Consider the following 23,668-nt stretch of genomic DNA (forward strand, 5'->3'; position numbering starts at 1 on the left):
GAAGACTATGTGGAACTACAGTTATGCAGGAGTTGATAACTCCGGTATGATGATGATGAACGCAGCCTAAAAGCACCAGTGACAAAAATATTAGCGCGAAGTAAACGCGTTTCTAACGAAGAGGCCTCGAATCATTATTTGGAAGAACTTGGCACCTTCAGTAGTGGTTGAGCGCCATGATTGGATTCACACTGCCACTGCAATATTGTATATGCACACGATTTACGAGCCTCAGTGCCACAGTCGGCATCGCGGCCTATGAAAACGAATTGAGCGCTTACTGCATGACAAGCCGCACACTGCTGAGAGTGCAAGAAATGGAAACAATCTCCGATAACGGCATAGCAGTAGAACTTGGTAAGGAGGGAAATCTGTCTCGCTTGAAAATGCACAGACGTTGGATAGAACGGTGCTACGTAAGTAAATTATTCGCCTTTCGAGATACACCGAGCCGCAGGCTTTCGATTACCTGTTTACCTGTTTGTTCGTGTGAAGTGCTTTCATACAACTTTCAAACAGGGCTAATGCGCTAAGCTGAACTTGAGAGGCAGCAGCAGCGTGGCGCGGAACTTCACAAGCTCGGGTTTAGCACCAAACCAGCCGAGCACTGTTTGTCTTAATTGCGGAGAGAGCGACAAAAGAATTCGCTGAAATAAATGCTCGCTGTAGGAGAGTGCTCTGCGCAGCTGCACTCCGGCAAACAAAACATCCCACTTACGGAGAGAAGGGAAGTTTGCAGTGAAGTTTTTAGAGGACTCAGAGGGAAACAGGATATGCTTCATGCATGCTCTAGCCAATATGACACTGAATTAAGAACAGCGCTATTTCAGGAGCGTGTTGACGCAGATGAAAAGCGATAACAGCATTTTCCTGTACCGTGGAGCTAACAAACTTCACGCTGCAGTAATGGTAAGGGAGATTGAAAGAAGGTACGGCGAGAGATGCATAGATGAAAACTCAGTGGTGAGCAAGAACAACATGGTAATTAAATTTCTCTTATGGTGCCTATTAATAAAACCATAATTAGTCACTGCGCTCCACAAAGTGTTTTTTTACTATAGACTCTGCGTAGCTTACCAATTAAGCGCGCAATACTGACCACTTCAATTAAAAGTAGCTTACAAAATATGAACAAGAGAAAAGACAAGAAAGTTTTGCCAAAAGAAGTCGCTCATTAATTAGGGAAATCACCTCAAAGAAAAAAAAATGTGTGATAGATGCGGGATGAGTAAACCAGGCAAGACCAGTTGAGAATTCCAGAAAAGAAGATTTGAAACATAGTGACACTCAATTAAATATAACTACAACGGACACAGCAAGCGAGAAGGGAAACTTGGGAGGCAGAAGAAGCAGATGCGTTGCACACGGAGACGAAGCTCATATGCATTGCAGAGCCAAAGCGAAAAAAGTGTGTGCTTGGTGCCATCAGGTAAAAAAAAAGAAAATTCGGCGTTCCTGATACCTGCTCTTGTGGCCCGATGCGAGAGAAAAAAATGACTAGCAGTGCATACTCCAGATGACCGATATATCGGCACCTTCGCGCCGTTAGAGCTTCAAAGCACTGTGTTGCGCTAAGCGGTCATGAATAAGAAGAATAAGTGAAATGGAAAAAACAACAGGAAAGTAGAGGCGATTTTATATGTTTCCTAATTTATTAAGAAATGCCTCTGGTCAGAGTATGCAACCCGTCTTAAGTGCGAGAAGCTTTTCTTTCTTCACGCAACCGCCCTTGTTGCCTTCTCATGGTGACAGCAGCGACGCCAGTGTGAGCCTTAAAAGGCTGTGTGTCTCTATATTTATATTAACCCCCGTCCCCTTTCTGCGAGTTATTGTCTTGTAGTCCTCCTTGATAAACTAAAACGTCACCTGACGGACTCAGTTATCTATAATAAATTCTAACACATTCCCAAACAAAACCTTTTATCTGAAACCTAAAGTTTCGGAGCGGGCTTGGCTTCTTCTTCAGGGGTTACTGGAGGCAGTAGCTTTCATCTTTCAGTATGCATGGAGGGGTTTGGGGTTTAGGCTGTGAGTCTCGTTGTCAGAATGTGAGGTGCCGGCCAATGGCTACTTTCCTTCTTTGAGCTGCAGAGCGAAGTCCCAGCGCATATACTGCGGCTTTCGCTTTGTGCGGCTAATGCTGTTCGTTTTCGGGGTAGTTTCAATGTTCCAGGGTTCGAGTAAAAGCGTTCTTTTGGTAATTTGTTTCGGTTCCGAGGATGATCGTTTCGTCTAACCAGAGAGGCAGATCTGCCAAAATGTTTAGTTTTCAGTTATCAGCAAAAACCTAAATTTTTACCTTTGCCTCTTTTGATAGCAGCTTAGCTCCAATCTGTTCTGACCTAGTGTTGTCCTTGACGTATACGGTGGAAACCCAGCGAAGGAAGCGAATGACTACTTCCATGAGCCATTAAATGTTCTTTGGTTTATTATTTGGTGAATGGCGTATTCATTTCTTAGAGGAACAATGAAGAGAAATCAAAGTTGGCTTGTATCGATAGGGTATCGCGATTGAATCACAGAGATGCTACTTCCCAAGCAGCAAAGATAATTGGCCCAGCAGTGAAGCCGTATTGGCAAACGCCGGCGCTACAAGGGACCAGGATGGAACCATCCTGCTGCAATATTGGACTGATTACCTGTGCTGCTTGGGTTTCTCTGAAAAAGCAGCTTTTAAAGCTTAGAAAAGGGCACAGCACGAAAAGCAGGTGTCGCCATCATCGACCGATTTCTCAAGTGAAATGTGTGCGCCGACACCGACCTCCGCGCGAATCCCAGAGGCTAGGCCGAATCGCGGTTGTCTTCAAAAACAGAGGAATGTGGTTAAAATGGATGCCTGGACGAGTTGGTATGATATTTTCTTGAAAAACAGCGCGAACTTGGACGAGGACTGTGCGTCTGTGTGTCTTCCTTCAGTCCTCGTTCAAGCTCGCGCTGTTCTTCAGGAAACTCAGAGAGGAAATGGTCTTTTTGGTGTAGACGTCCCGCATTTAATTCTAGGGGGTTGAAAATTCTTAATATACATTTTTTTCAGTCAATTATGTGCTTTTTGCAACTGGCCAAAGCTTTTGATACCCAGACAAAACCAGAGAATCAATCACGAAGTTGCGTTTGGCCTCCCTAAAAGGTTGAGTCTTCGCGTCACTATCAGAGAGTATTTGTTGCTACACGTCCACAGTAAAGATGTCTTATCGACCAAAAGCAACTACCAAGAGTAAAATATCTACTTATTCCGCGTCTCAACGCAGTATCAATTGAGTTGGGGCGGAGGAGGAGGTGATTTCGAAACTAAATTTTTTTCTTCCATATATGCGTCTCTGCCTGCAGGTCAAAGGTCAACAGACGCGGAAAGAGCAAGCAGATTAATGTTTATTAAAGCAATAATTGGATAGAGTCTAAGTCAGTATCCATTTAGGCTCCATCTTCGCGATGCCATCAGGTCATATTTGTTGTTACTAATCCTTGACCAAGATGGCTTATCATACAAGAGAAAGTCTCCAGAATAAAATATTTACCTATGCCTCACCAACCTTGGGTAAGGCGAAACTCAGGCACGCAGATAAGCTACAGAAGTTCGGGCAGAAGGCTCTGATTAGGGTGAACAGCGCTGAAATAGAAGAGCAGCTCGCACTCTCGGTTCATTGTCTTCCTTGCAATGTGCGCTACAGGACGGGGCAGCGTAACCAAAGTCAACATTTCACAAAACCTTTTCGTATTATTGGAGCCATTTCATTTAGCCACTGCTTATGACAAGTGTTCGAATGGTAGGGTAAAGTAGAGTTCTCGACCGCTAACTGCACCATGGGAGGGCGCGTAATCGCCTGCCGTTGTTTGTAGCCTGTTTTTTCTTCAGTATAAGCTCATTAAAGTGTAACATCGACATCATCGTCCATCCGCTTGTGGAGCCGTGTAATACGTCGACATGTTCATTAATAGATGCCGCTGCAAAATGTCCGCTGTGTCTATCAGAACTTCGCGAAGCAACAACGCTTATAAGTACGAACTAAATGGAAAACAACAAGACACACCACACGTACTGTGCCAGAACTGGTACCGTGAAGATGTTAGCATTAGCATGTGATGTCTCGGTGTTGCTTCTTGTTATTGTCACCATTACACCCTCTATGTTTACATTGCTTCGGTATAAAAACTAGCTAATTTGAATCGTCGCCATTCTTGATGTTAAAGCCACCCATTTTAACAAAATGTGATGGTTAAACTTGAGCTAAGATCACAGTTTTCTAAAAAGTAAACAACAATATATAATCTAGTAAAAGGGGAGTTCTGATGAATAGGAATAAGATAAAGTTAGCCTGCTAAACTGCACGACATTTCTTAAACCGCCACCAGAAGTGCTCTAGGTACGCGCGTACGTTGTCGTGGAAAAAAGTTGGCAGGGTGCGGGTTTAACAGTAGTGCAGGAGCTGACATCAAGAGCACCACATTACGCTGCACTTGGAAACGAAGCCAACTTTACGACCCGCTCAGTAGGCTGCGGTGTTTAGCTTAGATTTCAGAGTGTGCTCAAAGTAAGAATTCATTTTCTTATGCATGAACACTTTTTCGGCCGGGTTTCATATCAGAAAACTGCAACCGAGGCAGGGCAATAATGCGAGTATGTAAAATGCTCTTAATTTCAAATTTCAGAATAAGTATCTCGAGTTTACCTCTAGAGTTCTTAATATTCTTTTCTACGTAATGACATAGCTCCAGTGTAAATAATATATTGTTATTATACGTGAAGGCTTCAATAAAGAAGCTGCAATTTCTTGTTTCAATCCAGCAGACAAATTTCGGCGCACTTAATGCATAATAGCTTCATGCACGAAGAATTTACTGCGTTGTCATTGCAGAGCAGAGGAGTAATAATATGCATCCTAGTTGCACTCCCAATGGCATGAGTCTTTAAGACGGATGAAGAGCTTCGTGCTTAGCCATCTTTTGCAACAAACTAAAAGAAAGTCAACAACATTGGTACATGAGGCATCAAATCTAACTTAGGTAGACGTTCTGAAGAGATTTAAACAAAAAAAAAAGTGCTGCAGCATACACAAACTATAGCTGTATTCGATCTGTTCTTGCAATAGGTATGATCTTGACTGCCATGCTTACTGGATGCAATGGGTGCACATGCGTGTTTATAGTGCGCTGTTGTTTAGTTCAAAATTCTGTGCTTCGGTAACTGGTGTCCTACACTATTCGAGGTTTTTTGAGTGGTAGAAGCACATGTCAGCTGTAATTTACATACGTAAGAAATTTGTGCACGATGAAAAGCGCATTCGCGCGCAGCGCCATTTCATAAAAACGATAGAACCCGTAAAGATTTTTACCGATTGTCGTTTATGTTCTGGGTCAACTTTGTTAAATTTAGAGCGCGCACCTATTTAATGAGTTTTCTGACATTCACAGACAATGACTTAACCGACTGCGAGACTTTACTAGATTATTATTATTATTTAGAATTTTTCTGCTTATTCATTAGCATCATAATAGAATGCAGCTAATGATAAATGCAATGCCTAGTAACAAATGCACTGAACGTCAAGCTGGCTATCACCACATTCGAGATTCACGACAATTACTGCTGAGAATGATTTAAAATATGCCAGCTCCTTTAATGAAATTTGCTTGCAGGGCCTGTGCAGCTGTCGTTCAATATTCCTTATAAAGGAGCGCGCTAGAATAATTTTTCTCAGAATGTGCGCTCTGGGCGTTGGTTTGGAGTAGCACTTTCGAGCACTCAAGAAAGGGCCTCGTAAGAAAACAACCGCGAAAAAAAAAACGACCTGCAGCAAAAGGAGTCGCAGCGAAGGAATGACGTGCGCCTGGCCCAGTGGCGCAAGCATTTGCAGGAGAGAACTCTCTCACTTAGTCTGAAGACGAAGGCAGAACCAAAGAACCCTCTTACTTGTACCTCGACAGAAGCTATTTACAAGGAACAATAGCGGAAACTTCCGACGGCATTCAGTGCTAACGAGTTCCGTCATGAGGCCTTCTTAATATGCAATTCCAAACTCATTCCGAAAGACTTCCTTTGCTGCAGCAGAAAGCCAAAAGTGCGGAAGGCAAGCAGAAATAAAAATGGAAGGAAACAGCGCAGTATTGAAACGCCCCAAACGCGGTACGGGTTCTTATGGGGCCTGTAATTCTTTTCTAACGAGAAAGAATAAGTGGGAAACAATGTTTCCCGTTAAAAAAAGAAATATAGGTGAATTAACCGTGCTCCAGCGTCTGTGTTTCGCAGTACCTGGGGCAAATTATGTCTTGCATTCAGTTCCCTCATTAGCAAATGGGTGACGTTTCTCCGGTTGGACGTTTAAAATCCGCTAATTCCACGACACTTTGCTGAGTATTGTGAAGGCTTTGACAATGCATGTACGTAACGACGGAGTTGGTACCTCTTAGTGCCACATTGGATAGCAAAGTCGCACTTTACAGCGGTGTCAGGTGTGGACTCTCCAGTGCTGCCGTAGACCATGCTATCAATATGCCTCCCGGACACACATAGCTTTTGAGGCCGATGCCTGCATGGGCACAATTGCGTTGTCGAATCGGAATAACACCACAGTTCTTGGTAACATCATACTACGATGACAACACCGTTACTCAAGAGAAATGTTTTCTTAAAGTTATCGCTCTAAGAAATATGACTGCAATAAAACAAAATGTTTCTCACTCTCTGCCACCACTGCCAAGCTTGGTACGTAAAGGAGTGGAAGCGCATTGAATGTATTGACGCAATAGTTGTCTCTGAGCCTAAATGACAAGCAGTATGCTGGTAAAAAGGAACGCAGCGCAAGATAACTAAAATCCATACCCTATTATGTTTTATTGATTCAGAGATTACTACACGACATCTCAAAGACATTATGAGTAACTGCGCGGAGTGTGACTCTCTCACTGGTACGACTAGCCGCCTATAGAGACAGCAGCCGCCACGTCAATAAATTACTTGTAGACAAACGACCACCGAGCATTGCACAAACAGCGTCGGAGGCGCCCGAGCACAAATGACGATTTCCTGCAGACAAGGTATTCCAACAGGGCAGAAAACTGAGCTAGTTGGTACACGTTCATTATGATAAATCCAGGCGCTCACAAACAACGACACAGAGGGGACACAGCGCTGTGTCCCTTCTGTGTCGTTGTTTGTGAGCGCCTGGATTTATCATAATGAAGGTATTCCAACCCCGTTCTTGTTCTTTTTCAATAATTCTTTCTTCCTTCCTTTTTACCCGCACGGCATGGGTGTGCTTCCGCAGAACTTTGTCGTTGGGTTGCGCAGCTTGTGACACATGTATCTGCAGTGTATTCCTGCGAGCTGCGAGCGGGTGCTTTTTCCTTCTTCCCACAGACGGAGTCCAGTTTTCCAGTTGCCAATTTCTTACAACCGTTCGCCGGTCAGACTGTTACTTTCCATTCCCCTTTCTACTCTGTAGGCAAACAAACCAACTTGAGTCGAAGTAGCCATCCTCCATTTCTTCTGACGTGTTTTTATCTTTCCTGTTCCTTCATTGTTTTGTTGTGGTTTTTGATTTGCCATTGTGTGCATTCTGCGCAACGTCTTCAATAGAAGACTACTGTGCGCGTGCAAGTGCAGCATACGGGTACTTGTGCGTTCAAGAAAAGTGAGGTGAATCACGAGCAGGTTGCATATCTCGCTTGTAGCATCTATTTATATCACAGCCTTTTAAATGTGTACTTTATTTAGTTCTTCGAATATAAAAGTACTGGATGTTCTTATCATACAGCGCCTGCAGAAAGAAGGTCGGGGAGGTTCAAGGGCAGGTGTAGCGCTTTTTTTTAAATAATTATACGAGACTCGACGTTTCGAATGCATGACGCTTGAAGGTGAAACATGACACTTGTTTTCACGCTAGCATTGCGTGTAGTTACGTAGTATCCGATCGGATTTGTGACGATGTGCAGGGTTCTTCTCAGACTTTGTGTTGTGAAGAGAAGCTCGGTGATGGCGTCATTTTCAGTAAGATTTCGGACTTCCCTTCCTTTTGCTCAGCTCATGCATTCCCGTGCCTCATTTAGGTCCACAAAGCAGCGTTTCGCGGGTCTTATCTCTGGTAGCGTTTGTTCTCTTCTTTCCACTAAACGGCCCTGCTTTGGAAATGAACCGCCATCCTAAATGACGTCATCATGCAGTCCTCTTCTTGGCGCTGAATAGTGCACAGAAGCCTTAAGACGCTTGTGAGTTTAATCCGGGATTAAGCACCTCGCACGCTGCCCAGGCGTTTCATGCCTTCGATGCATTTTAAAAACTTCTAAGTTGTGCATTTTAAATTAAATTCAAACGAGACAAGGCTCTGGTGACGCATAGCGACAGCGACCTTGAAGCGCATGTTTCATTCGTGAAGGGATAGAATAAACCGCTAATGTTCAATACAGCACACCTACAAAATACATCAGAGCGGCTTGAAAACATATAGAGGACAGTAAGACGTAAAGGCGAAAAAAGGAATAAAAAACAACAAACGGCATCTTTATCTCTGCCGATTATATGAAGTATAAGTAACAATGAGCCCATATTGAGGCTGAATTTACTCTTTGTATAGTCTCTGTGCCTGTCCGGCATACGTGGCCTGGGCATTCCTCCTGGCAGGATTATCATCGAACATTACGGTGGTAGAAAGACAAATTCATGGACTCAACTGGCAACCTTTTAAGGCTGCTGTTTGAAACAGAATGGGTGCTCAGAAGAGCGCAGCGGGATATACGGAGCTTCTCCCAGGACTGCACCCCACGAACGAACTGGTCGCCAGGTCGGGGTGCGCCTGTACCCATTCGGTGGGCATCCGTTGGTGGGTTTCGAACCTGCCACCTCCCGTAGCCGAGGCAGACGACCAAACTACTAGGCCACGGCTGCACATGAACTTTAGATATAAATAACTGCTCATCATATTATTCTTCTGAACAGCCTGCTCACAAGCGTCTTACAGCACCGCTTAGGACAAGTGCACAGTCGACAATGCGACAACTGCGGCTGGATCGAAACAGTGCAGCGTATTCTTTTTGAAGGCGCAGCCTATGCCGACAAGTGTGGCTACTATGAACATTGCATGGAGTCACTCACCTACCTCCCTCTAACAGTCGAGTGCGTATTAGGTACCTCAGCTTGCCTAACGCAGCAGAGGCGTTCAATGAACTTTCTATTTGCCTATTTAGACGGCGTTGGTCTACTCGATCAAATGTAATACCTCCTTACATTTTACTCCCCATTATGCACTCTTCATGCAGTGAACTATGTGGGCTCTATTTAAGAATATTGCATTTCCCAATTTATTATCTTGTAACTTTAGTCGTTGATGCACCTCAGAACAAATTCAATGTGCAGCGTTTTTTAAATTTCTTATTTTAAAACCTTATTTCAATCTATCATTTTCTGCACCCCTCTACTTCCGTCTTTCACTCTCAAAATTGGTTCCCTACGGAGAGTAATAAGCTAGCGATATTTGCACGCCGACTAAAATCTCTTATTTTCATTAAAGAGTTCGTCTTTCTTTTCTTTCTTTTTAATAACAATAGATTTCATCAGTACGCTTTAATGCATGAGAGAACAACTAGCTGGAAAATTTAAAACCCGTTCCAAAGGAGATGGGGCGAATATACAGCCTTCGTTAAAAAGTTCACAGCCCAAGGAGCATCCTTCTTGCCTTTGCTGTCTGCCTCATTATGCGTTGCCAGCGTTCCAAATTTATTTTAGTTTCAGTGGGGGTTAGGAAACCTCGACACTCCGAAAGTTAAGCCTCCTATGAATTCTCCAAGAGCTCTATTACACAGCTTAGAAGGCAACCCTTTGGGGTCCTTATTTTTAGCTTGCATATACCTCTAGGGAAAGCATAAACTTCTTATTCAAGCTCTGCTTGGAAACAAAGCTGCCTTTTGTGGAATAAAATTGCATTTCACCATATTCGGACAAAGCCCACGTCAGCCTGCATGGCGTAATTCAGAGGGGCCTCTTCAAAGGATCTGATGTTCACGTCAAAGCCTTTGCCGGTGCTCTGACGTGAGCGCCATTTTGCCACTGATTAATACAAAATTAGCTTCTGTTCTCGCAGTGGTTTGGTAACTTTTTATTTCGTAAATGTTTTGCAATGAGTCGAGTACAAAGGACGTGGACTGAATTCACACTCAAGGTGCAGCAGCAGGGAAATTTTTCAACATGGAGCCCTACTTACAATATTTGGTCATTTCCCTAAAAGGCCTCAAAATTCATACCACAGTTGTTTACTCAGAGCACTTCAAAAAATGCGCAAAGTGAAGTCCTCGGGAAGACTTGCATGCCTGAAGCATCGCGAAAAATATAAAATAAAGGTACTAATTAAGTTAAGCGAATAAATTTAGGTGTGGTAACGCCAACATCATCAGATGAAAAGAATGACATGCGAGAAGAAAAGAAAAAAATTTTTTTACATAACGCACAGCCCTTGATATTACTGGAGTTAAGAACTTTCAACACCTTTCTCACGTGGTGTATCAGTTGGTGTAGTTTTAGTTGCTATTCGCACAGCCATTAAAACTAAACTTAACATTGAGTATTACTTTGACTGCTATAACTATGAGTAAACCAAGCGAAATAATAAGTGACAGCACAATATAGAGTTTCGTCTCACGATTAGAAAAAAAAAAGAGCGATCGGTCTCAAAATCCCGCGCGAGCAAGCAAAATGCCTACGAAAGCGCAGGGCATTTCCGACAAACCACGTATGCAATAAACCAAATCACGCAGATTTAGCTTCGCTTACTTTAATCACCAAGGAAATCACCACGTCGCAAAGTAGTACGTACTTCTCGTATTTTAGAGCATTATCTGTTAATCCTCCTTTCTCCTTCTTGCTCCTGCTTGGAGGCGTTATGGTCGGTGTTGGCGTCTGTACAACAAGTAGCCACGCTTGTTGGTCAAACCCCTAGTTACTGCTTTCATCACGGCACTACAACAAACAATTGCAAGGCGAAGGAGCAGGACACGAAAACAAGAAATAATTCTTCAGTTCTCCGCCACTAGACAACAATCAAAGAGACTCGCGTTACTTAATGGCTGTCGTTCTGATGACTTAGTTTGCTTTTGCCTAAAAACAAGGTATTTTCTATACAAAGTGAAATCTGTGAAAAAGTAGTTATGACCACAGCGCGATGTTTATAGTTGCCGCTGTGCTACTTGGATGGCAGAGAATGTAGCACTGCATAGCTACTTAGCTACTCGTTAATCCCTTCCGCGAGTTAAGTGCACCGAATGTTCTGCACTGTGGTCAGAAAGACCTGTAATAGAAAATTTTTGTATGCAAACAGCAAAACTTGGCCGCGCCTAATAGTACCTTTTTTCCTGGCGCTGGAGTCAAGTGCAACATGAATCCCTCTTTGCCCTGCTCTCCACATCACCCGCGCACTGTTTTCTTCTTGCAGTTGTCCAATTGCTTTTCCAGCTGCAAAGATAAGCACTTGTTGGCACTTCTTGTGCCACTCAACCGAGACTTCGCTATAACTTTCTGGTTCTGTTCTCTGTATCAGTCCCTGTACACCTGCACAGTTCCTCGGAAACGGCTGAGAGGACCTCGTAATCGCGGTCGCGTTCCCTGCACTGCGCTCACCTGTGTCCTCGGGGAACATGAAAGTGCAGACCTAGAGATCTGCCAGTATACGAACCCTAAGCTCAGCGTGGTAACTAAAGCTCCAACTCAGCGCGACCTCATTGTTTGCCAGGTTATTCATCACGCTAAGCTCGGGTGTCAGAAATTCCTCTATACCGCGCTTCTACTTGGCTTAGCTTCCCTCCAACAGCTTCATCTAGAAAAGCAATTAGCTGCAAGCCAGCCTCTGGTAACTCATCCACAGCTTCTGACTGTCGAGCGTAAAGCGGACGTATGGTAAATACGGTATGCCTGTAATCTTCAGCGGAACACAGGTTTTTTAGGAAACTGTAACACAAGTAAAGAGACTGGCTCAAGGCTCCATATGCAAGCTGCCTGAATTTTAATGCATATAATTGATAGAAGGCCCTACGCTACATTCAGCGCATTTATTAAAGCTGAGTAAAAGTAAGCCATGTTAACTGAGCTAATGCAGGCTAACGATATACACTGCGTAGTTTTGGTGCAGCTCTGCGCATTACGGACACAAAGGCGCTAAACTCTCTTCTCTTCATAATTTTGGTTTATTTTATAATCTAGCTCGTTTATTATTACAAGGTTAGTACTGTAGCTAGTTCTTGGTTCCACAAATTAGGCAGTCTGGAAAAATCAGAAATTCAAGCACGCAAGGACTTGTTTTAGGAGGTATGGCTGGTGACGCGTTATCATAATTTTAATTTTTTTTCTGTTTAACATGAACAGAGATTTGACGACATATTAAGTGAACAGTTACATGAATCACTGGCACTCCTGTGGAGCGGCTGCGAAAAAAAAATCAGCGCTGGCAAACTGAGTGACCGATATTTATTCGTCAATAAGTTGCAGACAGCACTATTAGCGCGCCACAGCACACGCCTGCTTGAGACAGCATTGTGTGGGTGTGCGGTTCCTTTTAACTTTCAGAAACTCTTCAAAGGCTCACGAGGGGCTAATCGGGCCAGGCCCTGGCAAAAGAAGAAGGTGGCTTGGCGGCGCGACATGATCGAGGAGGCTAACCAAGGTTGGTGCCATAGGATAGCAAGAATATGCATAAATAAAATAAATGTCAGTTTGAACCCGCAGCGGGCGAACAGAAAAACATCGCTGGCCATGGCACGAGAGCACTATGCTATCGCCACTGCCGATCACGCCTCAAGTTAATTTAGAACACACTTTCGCGGTGTGCATTGCACGTTGTCGTCTTCATCAACTTCCATCTGCTGCACGGAGAGATCAGATCAGCTTAACCTCGATTAGAGCTTAATCGGAGTTTAATATCGTCACCAGACATGCCGACGACTCTGCAATGAGCCAAAGAGGTAAGCACGTGCTTTCGCACGTCTACTCAGTTTAACTACGTTAAAACTCTGCCTCTTTTCTTGTTTTCTTTCATCAAAGGCACGAAACTTGATTTCAATGTCAAGATTTACTTATTTCTGTCGGCTACTGCCACGGATGAGGGAGAACCTTTGCTATCTCTACAAAGACTTGCGTGGCAAGAGAAGTGCTAAATGGTAGTAGGGTGGTAACTGAAAAAGAGGTCTAATAAAATATGGCTGCTGAAAGCACGGCACGCCAGGCGAATGCCTTAGCTTTTTTTCTTTTATGCACAATAAAACCTTCGTCTTTATTTGTTTCTATATTGAGCACCGAACAAATCAATGAATGGTTCTGAAGTGCGAAATGAACAAACAAGCCATTGGCTTCATATTATAGAGGCATTAAGGCGCATTCACAGCTGCGAGTGGTAGACATCCTGAGACTGGTTTGGGACAAATCGCTACGCTCCCTCCTCACTTTAATAACGCTCTGGAGAAATAGCTAATCTATCGAAATTGCTGGCTCGACACACGCGACTCGCATGTGTGAATGTTCCCTTACACTTCATGCTATGTAATTTTCTACGGGAAAGTTTCATTAATAAACCGCAGTTTTTTTTATGCTTAATTAGAAGAATCATTTTTACATTTATTAACTTCGTTTCATATTATGAGGGAGCATACATGGCTCATTGGCAACGAAACACGGCTTTGTCGTCGTTCTCAAAAGTGGTCCCAAAAACTATAGATGACGTCACCGTAGTACCAAAGAAAAATTTAATTTCTTCGCAAGATGCAGGAAGTAAACCCAGGACTCTCATAATGCGAAACGAGCACGCAACGCATTGGCCACAAAAACGCGGTACGTCTTGTCGAGAAAAGATGAACCTAGCATATGCGTTGCCTTATGACTGTATGCTTAGGAGTACGTCTGTCTCTAGAAAGAGAGAGAAAACAGATTTAAAATGAATAAAAATAAAAGCAAATAAAAGTGGAAAATGGAGTTCCCGTACATGGTCCTAAGTGCCTTTCCGTAATTTTTAAGCACCAAGAAGGATGGCTCAACCTATTCTGCGGTGCAGGAATGTTAAAGGACCGGTAACATAGCATGTGCGAAATTTCAATCTGGCGCATATGAGGCTATAAAACTCTCGCTGTCAGCGAGTAAACAGGCTGCTAAACACTGGTCTACGAGGTCGTCAACCTGCCGCAGGACTCAGGCAAATCTAACTAGGCACCAATACTATGAATAACTGCTGTATAAGCGACGCTATCACACAATGGGCTCTGCGTAATAAAAGCATATGGTTTTGAAAGTACTCTAGCTTATGACTAATGAACTTGATTTAATTTTTGACTGAAGAAAACTCGTGGCATGGTTTTGCGAACCACCGGAAGGGCCAAAATAAACTGACACGACGATCATAAAACCTGACGCGAGAACTCTGCGATAGCAGTTGTGTTCATCCTGGTTGATTACTTCCATGATTTTACTCGCAAAAAAGCTTTTACTCTAAGTCGGGGCTTTACACAGGCGACAAAAGTGTTTCGGATAGTGAAGGTTGACGGTAGTGGTTCGAAGTTCTGGAATGTGGAGGTGAGGTGGGGAGGAGGAGAAGGACTTTAATGAAACAGGAGAGGTCTGCCTGGTTTTCGGCCTGGCATGCTCCTCCAGAGAGGTGGGGAGGTCGATACAGGGTGGCAAGGGTTCGGTAGGCAGCCCTAGCTTCGGGAGGGAGGGTGGAGATGTGGCTGGCTGGTAGTGCTTCTGGAAGGCATACTGCGTCTTTGAATTCGGTGTCACCATCGCTTCTTCGTTCCGCTGCTGTTGGGGCTTCTACTGGGTGCAGTATCTGTGGAGGGTGTTGTTAAGTGGGATAGTGGTGAGTGAAATCTTTGAGAAATAGAGTTGGGTTGGGCACTTTTTGGGGCTGTACATTTCACGACGCCGATATTTTCAAAAAGTGCCACTAGTACTGTTATCAAAGTAAGCGTATACATCTAAGCGTATAGCGGCCAGCAGTTGCTTTGAGATGTCCGCACTAGAGGAAAATAGAAAGCAGAGCTGGTAGTGAAAACGACAGGTTATCAAACCACTGACCAAATTGTTAAGAACCGAGTATTTGTGCCTTCTTCTTGCCGCGCATTCTTTAGTCGTTATTTCCTCCTCTTAGTTCACAAAATCGTGCTTCACGTGCTTCAAACAGAAAACGCAACATGCGTGGTTTCGAAAGGGAACAGAGAGAGCACACTGGTAAATCCAGCAGAGTTTCAATGACACATACAACCGAACGGTGATTGGAATAGAGTGAAGAAGTGATATAAAAAAAGACACAGCCGATGAACTCGGGTTTTTTTATTCATAAAGTTGTCGTTACACGAGAGAAGAAAGGAATCTGAGTTATTTCTAAATTGTAGCCAAATGTAATTGCGCCCAACTTGTTTGAGCTATAACGATGTCTGAGTTTTCCTCTGCAGGCAGCAATGCTGCCACTTTGAATCATCCTGCCTATTCACCAGTGCGCCGTTCAAATGCGTTTCAAGATTTTGCATAAATGAAGATCTTCCTCAAGTTACCCGGTCCTCAGCATGTGATTAAAATGCGGCTGACTCGGGAAGCACTGCGGTTGCTCCAAGGACCGAATGCGCCATTTGCGTTTCAATTAGGATTCTCGCGCCATTCCCCACGGTTTCAATCAGGTGTCTTTGCCAGGAGCATCCCCCCATTGCGCCGTCTAGTAAAGGAGGCGAGCTCAGCGGAGAAACTATGGCGGCTTTTGAAATCAGCCCTTTTTAGGCGCGCCTGGAAGCACACTTAAGTTGCATGCGGTTCGAATGTCACGTTCCCCACGCACCAACTCACCGCCTGATTGAGTAGGACGGCGCAGCTTTTATCGCATGCCTCGGGGCTGTCTAGTTCCTGTAAAAAATGTGCAGAGCGATCCATCGGTCAGCGTCGACTAGTCAGGAACAAACGAAGAGGTCCTCGTAGCCCTGCCCGGTCTCTGAAGAATAGGTATTACTTGGACGTTACGAAAGTGCTTGCGAAAGGTGGCTGATATGTGGAGTGGAGTACCAAGCTTTGCAATTATCCATGTGGAAGAAAGGGAGGAGGCAAAAGTAGAGCAAGATGTGGAACCCTGTCTACAGTAAGACGAACAAGATGTAGTTGCAGGAGGGAGGTGATCCGTGATAGAAAAGCGTTTAGCAGAGCTATGCGGTATTATAATTTGCGCCAATGCTTTGAGACCTTTGGGATATTATTCCCTTATGCTTAAGATTAGATTTTTTGCTTGCGCTGGAAAGAAATGGAAGGGTTTAGGTTATGAGGCAACTGGCTCACTCATAGCGTAGGTACATCTGAGGCTCTCCGTGAGGAAGAGCAGGAAAATAACGAAGAATGTAGCAGTGCTGGACTCATCTCCAGTGCCTAATACAAATAGGAATAATTGTTACGAAGAAGAAAAGAAGAGCGCAGTGACGTGGGACGGAGCGCTCGTGCTAGGCCCTGAGCCATTGAGGCAACAACAACAACAACAGCAACAAATCATATTTTCATCTGTCACCATATCGTCCCGTTCCTTGGCTTGCCACCTGGTATCATTTGGTGTGAGGTGCGGAGTACTCGTCATCATCCTAGTACCTGGAGCATCGCCGCCTTCTGCTCGCCTTCGTCGTCGGCCGAGGGGACCTAGACTCCACCGCCCGGCCCAACCCCAGCTCGAACTGACCCAAACCGACCAGCCACTTTCCCCCGCCCCGTCCCCAGCCTCGACCACAAGACACGACGACCAGGACCTGACGTACTATGACCCGACGACTACCCGAACCAAGACGGCACCCCCGCCCAAGCTGTCCGGCGATTCCTTCACTCTTGACCTTCGGCTGTGGGCGCCCGACCGCTGGACCTGAAGCTCCGGGGGCAACCGTTTATCAGATCACCTCCTTCATCTTAGTAGCAAGCCTTTCATCTTCTTCTATCCTTTCTGGCATTGCTCATTGTCACCTCACCATTCAGAATTTACGCAATCGATCGGAAAGATCGCTCGGAGGACCCGCGTAATGTTACGAAGACGAAGAAGAGGGCAGTGGCGTGGGACGGAGCACTTGCGCTAGGCCCTGAGCCATTAAATCACATCTTCATTCTGTCATCATGTCGTCCCAATACTTGGCTTGCCACCTCGTATTAGTATTGATAACTCCATTTTCTGATTCGTTGCCAACAGGGAGGCATTCTCGGACCGTCACTCTTTTATACGCATACGATGAATTTGTAACAATCGCACATGTCACTACAGTTATTATTTACGCTGATGATACGAGCATTTTTTTCATTGGGAAAACAATTGATGAATGAATATATGATGCTAACAATATGCTAGAAACACAGGGTCTTTAGGCACAGCATAATGATTGTATGGTTTATGGTTTATGGGGGTTTAATGTCCCAAGGCGACTCAGGCTATGAGGGACGCCGTAGTGGAGAGCTCCGGAAATTTCGACCACCTGGGGTTCTTTAACGTGCACTGACATCACACAGTACACATACCTCTAGAATTTCGCTTCCATCGAAATTCGACCGCCGCTGCCGGGATCGAACCCGCGTCTTTCGGACCAGCAGCCGAGCGCCTTAGCCATTCAGCCACCGCGGCGGTCCACACAGCATAATGGTTTAAATACAAATGCATGTAGAACAAATGTAATGCTTTTTCGCAGTAAGAATACAAACATTACATTCGAACAACGAACTTTACTTAAATCCACTTCTGTTGATGTCACTCTTAGCTTTAGGCCACTTGTTACCTTACAAGAATGTTTGACTTGGGATGCACTAACAGCTGTCATGACAGGCAAAACCTCTCAAGTTAATGGTGCAGTTGTACCAAATACTGCGACTGTATGTTATAATGCTTATACATGATCCACTCTTTTTATCGTCGAGCTAATACCATGCAATATGGGGAGCTATAACTCATCAAAATATGAAAAGAATGATTGTCCTACAAAAATGGTCCTAAGAATTGTTGAAAATGTACCCAGTTATTCTCTTAGATCTGATTCTCTCTAAAAGTATAGTGTGTTGGGAATTACCACTATATAATTACCGAAATTTAAACCTGAGTGTAAATAGTTTTGCCTAATGTTTCAGTAATATGTATGGACTCTTTTGTTTTATTTATTTTACTATTTATTCAATAAATTATTATCCTCTGAAATTTTGATGTCACTTGTAACATGTTTGCCTTATACAATTTCTGGTTAGTCTGTCTGCCAATATTTGTGCTTTAATATGAACCTGTTTGTTTATTTTTCAATTAATTGTTTTTCACTTTTTTAAAGGTGCACGTAAAAGCTGATATAATGTGTCAAAGCTGATATAATGTGAGCTTATAATTCAGACGCCAATAAGGTGCTTTTGTTGGCTGCACAAATACTACTCCTTTACCGTGAGGCTATTTTAAACTGCCCTTCGTTATTGCTTTTTCTTCATGCCTCCTGGAATATGTACTACGTCGTGCTTGATGCGAATAAACCTGAATTCAAATCAACTCGTAGGTAGATGAATAGGGAAAGTTTGGGTGTCTACATATTGTAACTTCCTCAGACAAGCGGTTTTGCTGTAGAGAAAGTTGCGTAGACATTTAACGGGAAGAAGACAAACTTGTGGAGAAGAATCAGAGAAGGAACAAACTCCGGCACTTCTACTCGGACAAAGCGTTCGCGCTCTCACCGACACGCGCCGAAAGACAAAGGAATGACGCCGCCACGGAGTAAGCTAGGCAGCCAACGCTTTTAATGCTTGCACACCAGCGAGGTACAATCAGGGGGGGGGGGGGGGGGGGCTACAAAATGGCCTAGGCGAGCGGAAGAGCGCTAGTGGAGAGAGAGTGTGCCATAGAAACAGGGGCTTAGACAACAGCCCCTGGAATTTGTGAGAACAGATAATGCAAGGGAATATGTTTTAGTAAACGAGCTTTTGGTCAAGTTGGTTGCTTAGCTCGAACATAACTGCAGCGCAAAAAATAGACTACCACATAGGGAATGAAACACCAAAGACACGGACAATCGTGTCTTGTCCTTGTCTTGAGTGTTTTCTACTCTATGTAGTTGTCTTTTTTTTCGCGCTGTAGTTACGTCCAATTAATGAAAACGAATTTGTTTCTTTTCACAGAAGAGAGAGAGAGGGAGGTTGAGGTGACCAAGAGTGGGTCCACTACATATCTTTTCCCGAATGAATTTCTACCTTTGTGTGAAAAGACCGATAGATACGTTGATAGGAGGTACAGCTGGCACTGTACTGAGTGCCCCCCCCGCCACTCGTGCTGCGCCTGTAAGAATGTCCCATAATGCGAAGTACGCATATTGCGGGCGGAGAGTGCCACGACACTATTAGGTGCAATTAGGCGCGTGTAGGCATGATGCGCTAAGCATGTCTGTCATGGTTTTTGAGCATGAAATGCGGGAAAAAACGTTGTAGGCGCCCGCGTGTTACCTTAGCGCCGGAACGGAGGAGAACAAGGTGGCGAACCTAAACGAACTTTGACGAAGCTTTAAATATGCCCAGTGCTACGTGCTGCACTGCCACCGGAGGAGCGCATGCGTCAAGAAATGCGTCTATGTTGTCCCGTGGTGGACGAAGCTATCGCGCGGAGCGAAGGAGCCTAACTTTTGCCCTGCAGCCCGAGATGCACAAGCGCTGTCCTGGTGGCACTTAATATGCTAGGCGCCAGTGCCGCGCGTGTTACCGTAATTGCGCAATTGAAGCCAACCGTAGAACACAGGTCCCGTGGCGCCATCTATCAACAACGCCAGTAAACAGCTTTAATTTTTTTTTATCTTCAACGTCGTGTCCGGCAAAGGCGCTGACTGCGGCGCGTTCTGCGTAGCACGTGCTGGCACCATCCCCTCTTCATCAGTACGTGGCGAGCGCTGGTCGCGAGGGGTCGCCCTGCATAAAAAGCGGCGAAGGAAGCCAAGCGCGCTGTCGCTTGGGAAGAAACGCTAAAGTAAAAAATATATAAGTGGCTGTTTAAGGACGATCCTTAAGACTCGTGTGCGGCTATCAGTATCTATGAGCCATCCCAGGCCAAAGGTACTCCTTTCCTGCAGTGCATATACTTAAATCTACTCTCGACGACAATATAGCTGGTAATTTAGTTTTCTTTCCCTTTTTCCTGCCCTATTTTTGCTCCTCGTCACAATATTGTCCGTAAGAATCGGCAACGAACATGTTTCCTGTCTTGGCTATTCAAATTAGCCATGTTTATTACTTTGGAAGCGGAAAATTGTGTTTTAACTAGGCTGTGTTTTCACGTTTATTTCTTTGTCTTGGAAAAGCGTTGAGCATGTAGCTTATTCTACACTACTTTCTTTGATATTGATATGACGACGTGGCCCATAAGGAGTATAGCCCAACTATAGAGGTATGTCAGGGAAGACTAAGTGATTTTCAAAAATAGGCTTTTTTGGGGTGAAAATATGGCTTTTACTGCATAGTATGACGAGTGTTGGCGGAGACCAAAAAGCCGCTGAATTGTCTAGCAGTAAGCTGGTTAACTAATTTCTGATAATTTTCAACTGTCAAAGTTAGCCACTTATTGCAATTGGACGTTTGTAGACGGTCGTTAGTAATAGCCATATCAGTTTTTAGAGTTCAGAAAGGCGACTATCCTTGGCGCTGTAGCTCGACAAAATTTGCCTACGTTGTGCCAAAATACATGCGCTTTCGAAAAGCATGCAGGCAAAGCAACCTTTCCATTGTACTTGCCAAGAAAGCCAAATTTGTCGAGCCAAAGCGCCAAGGGTAATCAGTTCCCTAAATTTAAAAAACTGATATGGCTATTACTAACGACCGGCTTCAAATCTCTAAATGCAATTAGGCGCCTAATTCTAAGTTAGAAAGTTCTACTTTTTACTTAAAACAATTCACCGTCTTTTTGCTGTCCGCCATCAGTAGTAATGCTATGCTGAAAAAGCTATATTTTTACCTCGAAAAACCTATTTTTGATAATTTCTTGAAGTCTTCCCTGAAACACCTGGTATAAATATTTAGGGCTGTCTTCTAATTCTATGAATCAACTTGCATTCGATGAAGATAAAGTAAAGTTTCAACCATTTCTCTGACAGCGAATGCTCGCTGCGCATATTCATGTCATCATTTTATCAGCAATGCCTCTGAAATTTCATATCCTTAATATCGCGTTAACTTTCATGACGCAGACGCAGATTTATTCACAGACGCATTGTGTCTTTGTCACTGGACAGTACATAGGGCCACAACTCCGGCTGTGAACACTGTAAGGCCAGAAAAAAAAAAAGTTTCAGCCTTTGAATTTGTTGTTTCTCGCATTGCTTTTTTTTTCTGTGCCACTACGTGACTCATTGTCAAAATGTTTTCTTGAAACCCTTCTATATTTTTGTTTTCTTTGTATCAGATATTCGTGCTTCAGTCCGTTACAGCCCCGCCGCGGTGGCTCAGTGGTTAGGGCGCTCGACTACTGATCCGGAGTTCCCGGGTTCGAACCCGACCGCGGCGGCTGCGTTTTTATGGAGGAAAAACGCTAAGGCGCCCGTGTGCTGTGCGATGTCAGTGCACGTTAAAGATCCCCGGGTGGTCGAAATTATTCCGGAGCCCTCCACTACGGCACCTCTTCTTCCTTTCTTCTTTCACTCCCTCCTTTATCCCTTCCCTTACGGCGCGGTTCAGGTGTCCAACGATATATGAGACAGATACTGCGCCATTTCCTTTCCCCCAAAAACCAATTATTATTATTAGTCCGTTACACCGGGATACATTATAAGGCGCACTCTTTTGTCAGCAAGTGGTCACTTAGCCACATCTTTGAAGCGAGTTACTTGCCTTACCTTTACATTCCAGCGCTGGCTTCCGAAGCCAGGATTCACGGCCTGCGCGTAGTCTTTGTCATCGTCACTGTAATCATTCTGCGCCAGTCAGATGATCACGTCAATGACTACGATGTAGACATGTAAGCACTACTACGACGTGGCCATGGCGTGACCACACCAAGCGTATAGCCATGCACGAATCCTTCAGTCGCTTTCTGGCCATGAGGCTTGCGCGTAACCCTGAAGAAGACCTTTGTACGCTGCTGCGGGCGGCCGCGTCACGGCGCTAACGGTCACATGAGGCCCTAGCGGAGAAGGCGCAAGCAGCTGACAGTGATGGGACGCACTGGCACTGTGACAAATTGGCACGAAGTTTCTCGGGTTCATTCTATGTAGTGCCTGTGAAATGCTGCGTGTGTCCGCGACGACGAATGGTGAATATGTGCCTTGCGCCGCGCTTCCGGTTCGGCTGAGTAGACATGCGGGAAAATGTCCGCCTAGCCATGTGACTGAAAACGGCGTGGAGTGGTGTAGTGGGCCAAGCCATGGCAAGAAACGACTGTCCATGCATCCGCGTCGACAGAAGCTATTTTGACGTGAGTAGTATCATTCACGGCGCCCAGGCTGCCGTCTATCGCAGCATGTGAGCAAGTGAAACTTGCTGCTCCCACTAAGAATACAGGACGGACGTACGTATGCTGTCTTGACTGCTCCGGCTCGTGATCGGAGGTGTTCCAGTGTGCTTGTCAAAGTAGTAATTAATATCTCTACCGCGAACATCAAGAAGCGCGAAAAATGCCGCCTGGATCGGTCACCTGATCGCGACACCGCGTTAAGTGGTGCCTATCTCGTGCTCGAACGTCCCCAGAGCAGCTGATACAAGCAATGGCTAGATAAAATGTAAACATTCAGGGGAGCACTTAAGTCACCTAACGTGCTTTAAGGCGAAAGGCTTTATGTCGCCCTGTTGTGGTCTCTAGAACACTCCTGACACTACTTCAATTTAATAATGATTCACTGATCAGCAATTAATGACGATCATTATTTATCATAGGTTACCTCATTAGTTATAATTACAATATCATAGTGATTACTTGACATTAATAAATGGTCAACTGATTGTGTCAATTATGACTATTGATTACCTTGGATGATATTTAGTTTGATTTACAGGTGGAGCGGACACTGCTTGTGCACGTTTCCTGCGGACAGGTTTTGCGCAAACTGGTGAGGCAAGAAACGATTTAGCATTAAAACCGTAAAGAAACTGCAAAACGCTCGTCTCTTAGAACGCGAGAGTTGCTCGCTCCGGGCTGCCCGCGCAACATCTAGCGAAAACGCTTAGTTCGAGACGAACTGTGTGAGCTTACGCGCAAACGCCGATAGGAATGCCCGCTTTTTCGAGGCTTCCTGGATGCCGTTGTTTCGCCATCTCCTTTCGCCGTCAGAAGCGCTGTCGACGGTGTAGGCTGTCAAAGGAAAATAAAGCGGCTATGCACATGTCGCTTGGCTTCCTTTTTCCTTTTTTTTTGTGTGCACAATCGGTGCGTGACATCTTATCGATTCATGGTTCCGCCCCTGCAGCGCGTGAGCATAGCGAGCACTTGCCTGAAGGTCGGATGCAGTGCTTTGCTGCCGTCGGCGAGTACCGAAATGTGCATGTCGTTGTTGAAGGCCGCACAGGAACTCGGAGATGCGTAAACAGCGCTTCTGACGATGGAAGCGCCTGAAAAAGCCGTGGCAGCCAGTGATCCGCGAAAAGACAGGAAACGCTATCAGTTAGGCCGCCCATGCTAACACCCCACCTGTCTCTAACCGGGCGCTATCGCTTGATGTCGCGCGCACGGCGCTGACCGGCTCAGAGCACGAAGTTACGATATAGTGA

Source organism: Amblyomma americanum, chromosome 4, assembly GCF_052857255.1.
Source record: "Amblyomma americanum isolate KBUSLIRL-KWMA chromosome 4, ASM5285725v1, whole genome shotgun sequence".
Classification (NCBI taxonomy): Eukaryota; Metazoa; Arthropoda; class Arachnida; order Ixodida; family Ixodidae; genus Amblyomma; species Amblyomma americanum.